Raw genomic sequence first — 8,841 nt, 5'->3', positions numbered from 1 at the left:
CCCGCCTTCCTGACAGGGACGCGCGCGCCGCCGCCAGTGGCGCGCGCGTACAAAGTTATGCGGGAAAGTATACTTGAGGAATTTTGAATATCCACTATTCAGAGGCACGTGTACAGTGCGATGTCAGTGCACGTTAAAGAACCCCAGGTGGTAGAAATTTCCGGGGCCCTTCTCTACGGCGTCCCTTATAGCCTGAGTCGCAATGGGACGTTAAACACCTTTAAACCAAACCGAACCAAACCATAGCGTGCGCGCCCCACGGGCACGTTACGGGATGCGTTGACAAGATGGCGGCGCCCTGCTCGCCCGCTTCGAATAAATACATGTCGTCGCTGCGTTGTTCGACGCGGTAGCCCATTCCGCCGTGATTTTTCGCCCTCATCTGCCTTCAAATCATTACAAATAACTTCCCTCGCCACTCGCCGGCAACCAGAATCGTTCACATTTTCGCACTGTGTCGCTCATACGCACCACCGACTCTCAAGCGACAGATATACCACGAACGCCATACCATCGTCAACAATAATTATCATAATCTTAATCTCGCAGCTTACTTTTCTCGCACGAACGTTTTTGAATATAGTTTCTTTCCTGCTACCATTGAACATTGGACTAGACTGCCCGCTCCAGTGCGTTCCCTCCCAACAGACAGATTTATGCGTGCCATAACTGACTCATAATCTTACTGTTCCCACGCTACCAATTTGTGTAGTGTCCCCTATGTTTCAAACTTCGGTGTTTTAATTTTTGCTACCATGTCTTACAGTTTTGACTGTATCTACGATGTTCTGTAATGCCCACTCCCGCGATAGCCCCAGCAGGGGTGCAGTATGTACAAATAAAATAAAATAAAATTGCAAATGGGTGGAATGCACGTTTATTTCGAACACTCTCGCCCACATGTAGAGTTTTGAGCGACTACGAGCCCCTGATTTAATGACAATTTGGCGATTTTAAAGCTCTTCGGCCTAATTAAACGAAGTGTTTTCATTTTAGCAACGACACCTGGCGAAGCAGATCTCTAGCCTTTAGTTACTTGTTACATTTTCTTCTATTCGCATACTTTTTCTACTTGGAAAAAAAAAAGGCGCGCAGTGCACCCACCCATTTTGAGAATATTTACAGAAAAAAAATTCTTCAACACAGCCTTGATGCGCTTCGACGTCTTGTCGCTAGATGGCGCAACTGTTTACACGTGAATCGGAGGGCCGCTAAGGCACGGCTAACTGAAGGTGTCGTGTTTGGGCCGTTTACAGCGTCCGCAACGCAGTAAGCGACGCGTACGCAATCTCATTCTGAGAACGCCCAACTACAAGTCTAACAGAAAAAACACCGAGTACGTGAGAGGCACCACTTTATTGGTAAGCTTATCGACAGCTTACGCTGTGAGGGAATAAAAATGTAAGTACTTGGCAGAACGAATGAATTGATTATGATATTTTACACGATGCAGAAACCTAGCTAAGAGCATCACAGGAGGCACAGGAACAACGTTCAGTACGGCATCATTCTACTCCGGTTAAACGAGCACGTCGCTCAAGAGCAAGAACTGCCGTATGTGACGTAGACAGGGTTCGGGCAAGTCACTCAGTTGCGTCTTCCCGTCATCCCTGGCACTGCACTCTACGCCGTCACGCACTACGCCTGCGAGGCGCATGAACTCTGAAGTCTTGCAGTCCGAGCACGCACCGAGCAATCAGTTGCTTGGCTTGAGCTTCCTCAACGAACTCCGCCAACTGGAGCTCGTCTACCAAGGTCGGAGAGGCGGAGACCCTCTCGAAGGCCTCTGCAGTGTACCTCACACGGGAGCCGGCGACGAAGCGAGCGGCGCGCTTTGCCAAGGTTCTGTTCCTGTGCAGGACGTCTTGGATGGTCAGGCGCTCTCTCATCCACTCATCACGATAATAAAAACAGCTGAGGTCCTGCAGAGCGTAGTTATTCGCAAGCTCCGGCTCTGAGAGCTCCGTGATTAACACTGCTAACGCTTCTTGGCCGGGAGGTTCGAATGAGAATTTCCTCAGTGTTCGGCTGCGGTGCAGAAGCCTGACCACCGGTGCTGGGTCATAGCCCCACCGCCTCTGGAAGATGAACCTAAGGCTTCTGATGCCAGGAATTCGGCGCACGGCCTCGCATATAGCGGGACCGCACACATTCCAGCACCGGTTGCAGCACTTCCATTCCAAAGATAGCACCAGATGTTTGATGAAAGTCACTCTCTGGATGAACTGAACGATGGGTGTTGTGGCTGGCTCTGTTTCGCCGGTAACGCACAGTAACGAGTAGACTCGTAGCATGACGTGGATGGGTTTACGAGACATGGTCGCTATTTCCACAGCACTTTGGAATTGGCCGAAGGGCACGGCGACCGAGGGGCAGCCAGTCGGACGGGTGGCTGTGTCTGGGTAATACACCGTGCAGTAGCCGTCCACAGTGACTCTGTCTTGCAGGCCACATTCAAAGAGGGTTCCGCAGATCTAACACGAATGGCGACCGAGATCTTCAAGGATGATCTTCTTCAGCGACTTGTTCGCTGTGACCGCTCGACAAAATCTCTGGCACTCTGAGAGTAAAGCCCCGCATTGAGAATGTCAGATGCGTGATGGATGTGTCGTGGTCGAGCAGGGCGGATATCCAGGGCTTTACATGGTCGTCGTCATCGAAGTGCCTAATGCGGCACCTTCGGCACTCCGGCAGAGGGAAGCCTTCATCTTCACTTTCGCTGTCGAACTCTTCGTAACCATGGCTGCAGTTACACGGGAAGCTGAAGTGCCTAAGTGTCTTGTTGTTATACAGAAGCCACTTTACTGCTGCGGCATACTCCAACTTGAGCGTTCTGACCTCTAGCTTAAGTCTAACCAGCACCTTGTGAGTAGCCAGGGCATCGCAGATAGTCCTGACGTCCACTTCTGGACCAAATTTATGGGCTGTTATGTACACTGACCTCAAGGACGTACTCAGCCGCAGGTACGCTCCAAGAGCGGCATGCGAGTCGCCTGGGCCGTACGGTGTATGGCCGCCGTTAAGAATGTCTGACGAGAGTGACAGGTCGCTGATGCTCCTGTTTCGAAACAACCCTGCCAGGAAGGTGCTGGTGGCCGTAGGGTGGCACGCGGGCGTGCAGAGCTGCGAGCGCCTTCAAGGAAGCAGTTTCCGCGAGCAGAGGCGCAAGATCGACAAGCAAGTGCCCGTGCAACTCTACGGACAGGTCCAGTGATTCCAATCGCGTCAAAGAAATTACGGCCGCGGCGAGGGCGCCTGATATAACCACGTTCTGTGTCAAGACCAAGGAGACCCTCTTCAGCCCCAGAGCGCCGCGAATTGCGAGGCACACGATATCTTCATGGTAGGCGAGGATGTCGTCGTTAATGGTGACTTCCGCAACGCACCGGTGCTTAGTCAGCAGATGGTATAGAAGTGTCGCAGTTGGCGCCTCTCTTTCACTTTTTTGAGGTAGCCCGTGTACGTGCCGTCACTCGCCGGGACGAGGGTGAGCCGGGAGGCGGCGTCCTCTTGCAGTTCCAGCCCGACAACCCAGAAGAGGCTGTTCCAAGCTTTCAAGTTGGCTACGATGTGGCACAGATGGCCTTCCAAGCCCGTGCATGCTCGACGGTGGTCAACTCTTAGACCGCCGTACCGGCTGCACGCTCCGTCCATCTTTTCCAGTGGCAGTGACCGTGCCTCTGGCGACTGCAAGTTTTCGGGCACATGCAAGTTTTCGGGCACATGCAAGTTTTCGGGCACCTGCAAGTTTTCGGGCACCTGCAAGTTTTCGGACAGCTGCGAGTTTTCGGACAGCTGCGAGTTTTCGGGCACCTGCGAGCTTTCGGGCACCTGCGAGCTTTCGGGCACCTGCGAGCTTTCGGGCACCTGCGAGCTTTCGGGCACCTGCGAGCTTTCGGGCACCTGCGAGCTTTCGGGCACCTGCGAGCTTTCGGGCACCTGCGAGATTTCGGGCACCTGCGAGATTTCGGACACCTGCGAGCTTTCGGGCACCTGCGAGCTTTCGGGCATCTGCAAGCTTTCGGGTACCTCGACGTTTTTGGCCACCTCGATGTTTTCGGGCTCCTCAACGCCAGTGAGATCTTCGCCTTTAGCGAGCTCCTCGACGGCTGCGGAGTGCTCGGCGCCTGCAGGCATCTGGAATTCGGGGGCCACATCGAGGACGGCGAGCACATTCTCGTCCTCGGGCACTTGTTTGCCTTCGGGAACCGCCGCCTCCTCGAGAACCTGCATCCGCACAGGATCCTGAACCTCTCCGGACAGCAGAGCCTTTTTGGGCTCCGCAATCTCCACCTGTTCTCCTCTGAAATCAGCGCTTGCATTGGGGCGCTTCCACTTGGGCATGGCGGCAGCACCGGCTTGGCGGGAACTGTCCTGCAAGAAAAGCATCGCGGGTGGCCATAAGGACGTTGGCGCAACGCATATGACGCAACACGTTTCCTACTGGTCTTTCACAGCTTCAAGGGTCTTGCAACGCGTCCGCATCACCGTTGTGGTACGTCGTACGTCGTATTCACCTGATTATCCCGAGTATGACCCGCAATGGCCATGTGGGCGTTTAGGGTTGCCTGGAAAACATGTTGGCATGACAGTACTAAACATGCCACGAGTTAATGCGTTGTCCTCAGTGCCTCGTTAAAGGCGTTGTGAAACACTGCTTGAAGGGATGCCGGCTATACTTGAGGTGAATTCCTTGTCACACAGATGCTGACTCAAAAAGAATTACGTGAATCGGCGCATAAGAACGGAGTTTTTCAATGAACAACTTTCAAAATACAAGCAAACAAAATGCTGTCCTCAACTCGATTTTCGCAATGCCTCTCATTCCCATTTCACTCTGCCAGTGAGGACATTGGGTGGGACCAATCAAAACAGCGTATCTGAGCACGTCGCAGAAGTTTGCACACCATGGTTGCCTGTTCGCTGTAACTCGTTGTTGCCAAGGCTGGTAGCGTCGTTTCCATGTTTAAACAACAACGTGGACAACCAGCTGGTCCAGCGATGCTTCATTGTCAAGTTGACGGCGTAGAGGGGACCATTGATCAATGGCCTTCCTTGACTTATCGAAATTTCCGGAGACCCTCACCACCGCGTCCCTCATAGCCTGAGACGCTACAGGACGTTAAACTCCATAAACCGACCACAAATGCCTGATTTTACTACATTATTCACCCAAACGATTGTATTAAGATATATGAGGACAAAAGCATAATGTTCTGTGTACAAACCAGTACGTGCCCACGCAATCATTTTGTTGTACCGAGTGCACGCACTAGATATGGTGAACGAGTCACGGAATATTATGTTCCTTCAACAGTAAACAGACTGTCAGATTCAACATGAACACCAGAAAACCGATTAGAGTTAGTATTTTTTTACATACAAATAGTTTTCTTCAGTGATCTCTATAATGTACTTTTGTGTACTTCCTGCGAGATACACTTGAATGATGCCGGCCAGTGCGAGCCACTGCCCTACAAGCCCACCTGTTGATTCGGCAGGCCCGCATGTGCATAAAGAATGACCGACTAATCGAAACATAGGTTTGGTTTGCTTTAGTTTATTGGGGTTAAACGCCCCAAAGCGACTCAGGCTACGAGGAACGCCTTAGTGAAGACCTCCGGAAATTTCGACCACCTGGGGTTCTTTAACGTGCACTGGCATCGCACAGCACACGGGCTTCGAGAATTTCACGTTCATCGAAATTCGGCAGCCGCGGCAGGGATCGAACCCGCGTCTTTTCGGTCAGTAGCCGAGCGCCGTAACCAGTGAGCCACCGCGGCGGGTAAAAAATGCATGCAATCGGAAATCAAGCCTTGAGTCCACAACAACAGCAAGATCCTGTACACGGGCAGCACGAGACATTTTCACAGCAAGAAAGGCATAATCAAACTTAAATCCGTCACACCTTCTAGTGAGCGAGAAAAGAGAAGTTTTTTTTAATGTTTAATTTAATTCGATTCATTGTCTAATTGCAAACGGTGGCAGTCTTCTGAGTTCTCAACCTTACGGAATATAAGATAATCTTCAAAGTGCAAAATCCTCGTGTTCATGACGAGTAACGGCAAATGATTAATAAATACTACAAACAACAGCGGTCCTAAGTGGGAGCTTTGAAGCACTCCCGATGATATAAGCTCGTCGAACACACAGCCGGAAAATCAAACGAGATTGCGACGGCTGCCAGCTAGCAGGTTTTGAGCCATTTGCAGAACAAGTTCAAAGCCCATATTTTTCCCATCTTCATCAGAAGTACCTCATGGGAAACCGCCAAGAAAGATTTAGTCATCTCAAAGTAGATTACAGCCACGTTTACATGAGTGCGACAGGACAGCATCGCATTTACGTAAACGATGATAATGGGCTAGGAAAGCGCGTCGCATTAATGCGCCAGACGGGGGCAGATCAAGAATGGCAATTCGGCTTCAGCGGTGAAAGGAAACATGTTTGGATGTGTTCCTCCTCCTCACTAGAGGCGTTTACATGACGGGATTGAGTTCATGTAAACCATGGGTTCATATACTGGGTTCATGTAAACACCGCAGTGTCGGCTCCGGGAGTCGACAAAGCGCAGTTAACTCAGCTGCAGGGGGTGGGTTGACTCGCTCGAACCCAACCGTAGATAGCACGTAAACCAGATCGAGTCGAAGAGTCGGGTTAGTTGGAGGGGAGAGGATAAATGCGAACCTGTTTTACGCCGTCGCGCCTGCGAGACAGCGGTGCCGTGCCGCAAATTTGGAGGCTGCCACTGCCCTCACGCGCTGCGCTGCTCGACGCTTGGTGTAGCTTGACACGCAGTCGTCAAGATAGGCTGACCTTGCTCAACTCGATCCGCCGCAGTCGGGTTCATGTAAACGCTCGAGGCTACTCTCGTGACTATACAATACCCCCCTCTCCTACCCCTTAGCTGGATAACAAAGCAGACTTAGCCCAAGATGGGGGCGGCTGGACCCCTCTGCTGGGAGCAAGGGGCGAAGGGTCACGTCCCGCCAGACTTCATGCCGTACGCGCAAACAGTAGCGCACTGGATCCGCGAGATACGCTAGGAGATGCGATTCGCTACTGTCGCATACATGTGTATGCGTTTTGTGTCTACCTATCGAGGATTGAACATGTGAGGCCCATTTATCCGATATAGATGCATAAAGTCGTTTCCATGGGTCGCACTTTTAAAAACCGTGTTTCAGAGTTGACATCTTTTGTTTGAAGTATGAGCTCGTGAGTTCGTACATTACCATTTCAAAAACGTTCGCAAAAGAACAAATCAGTGACAGGGGTACAAAATTATCCACATCGCAAGCATCGCCAGACTTGAATACGGAAACTACTACTGACAGCTTCAAACGAAAAAAAAACACCAGTTCGCAACGTTAAATTGAACAAATACGCCGAAACAGTATTAAAAATTCCAGCGCATCCTTTGATTATGAACGTGAGATTTTCATCGACTCCCGTTGAAAGTTTTCACTTAATTAAGCACATAAACTGCCGGTACAACCTCATGTTCAGAGACGCTCTCATAACGCCAAGCAGTCAGCGCTGTCTTCAAAAGTGATAACAGCACTTGTGTTATCAGTGCGCACAAAACAAGAGTTCAAGGATCAGCGATAGCGTGGTATGCATCTTTCGGTTTGAAACAGATCCCATCAAGCATCTTTAGCACCGCACCTTATCATTTCTTTACTTCCACACTAAAGCACCAAAACTGTTAGCTTCTGTCTTGGAGTTCTGACCGAGAAGTTTGTGTATTAAGCTAATCGCGTGCAAATGATTCCTTCACAGGTGGTCTGCATAATGAATATATTTGACATAAATACTAAGATTCTAATTTTACAAACAGTTTGTAACACCGCTGTTTTTTCTTCAAGTAGTGTCTCAAATAGCAAGCAAACCATGACGGGAATCTAGAATTCCTAGGATGGCTTCATGGTATTTATTTCTTCACTATTCCCTATACAAGTGATGTCAATAGCTCAACGACTGATTCAACATTCTGTACCTCAAATAATCGAGGCCAGTCGCAATTCTGGTGTTCATTTTACAGCGCACCTAAATTTTTCTGGTAAGCACCTCATGCACTGGACGAAAAGACAAAAGGAATGGCAGATGTGAACTTTGAATATTCATAAATAAATTTTTCCCCCTAGTACCCAAAGAATTAACCGTGAAAACGGCAGGATCCGTATTTGGCGCAAAGTAATCCCAGCCGACGAGATAGTGCGAACTATCACGTGTTGGAAGTTCCAACCACAAACATTCTTAGTATATCTAGGTATGGTGTTCTAAATGCACTTGATAAACAACGGAAGCTATCAGAACACCACCCACCCGTTTGTTTAACCACATCAGAATGCATTCTGCGGGCTTTGAAAACAACTTACTCGTCACAGAAATAGGAGGCACTTGCACTCGATGAATCTATAGCCATGTTTCCGTCACGCGTATCATGACTCAGATTAGTAGGCATTCGCGAAGAGCATTTCCCTTTTAGTTCGGAGCACTCTTCTTTTATATTAGAACTTAATTTCTTGTGCCATTCTCGGATATGGTTAGACCACCATTAGGAATACTCAAAGAGCGGGAAGGAATACAGGTTTCCACCGGAAGGTCGAAATACGCAACCATATAAGGACACGCCTGAGGTTTGCTCCCAAGTTCGAACAAATTCCCATCCAGAGAAACATGGAAGGAGGAATACGTATTGTACCTCGTTTTCAGTCTTGTACACGTAATAACTTTGTCCCCTACCTGCTATATCCGCCAAAGTTGCTGTATGTTCGACGCTGTTGTACAGCTGGATTCAGGCGGTAAACAAATAGATTTGTCGGCAATTTGGGCGCT

General features: G+C 49.7%; 1 pseudogene; it reads right to left on the bottom strand.

Moving 5' to 3' along the window:
- Nucleotides 1-1,519: 1,519 nt before the first annotated feature.
- On the bottom strand, nt 1,520-4,389 carry LOC149326960 (uncharacterized; annotated as a pseudogene).
- Nucleotides 4,390-8,841: the final 4,452 nt, after the last annotated feature.

The sequence above is a fragment of the Amblyomma mixtum genome, chromosome 10 (genome assembly GCF_055824585.1).
Source record: "Amblyomma mixtum isolate Tamu chromosome 10, ASM5582458v1, whole genome shotgun sequence".
NCBI classification, from domain to species: domain Eukaryota; kingdom Metazoa; phylum Arthropoda; class Arachnida; order Ixodida; family Ixodidae; genus Amblyomma; species Amblyomma mixtum.
Note: the sequence above shows the minus strand (reverse complement) of the source record. Positions and strands in the feature narration are given on the sequence as shown.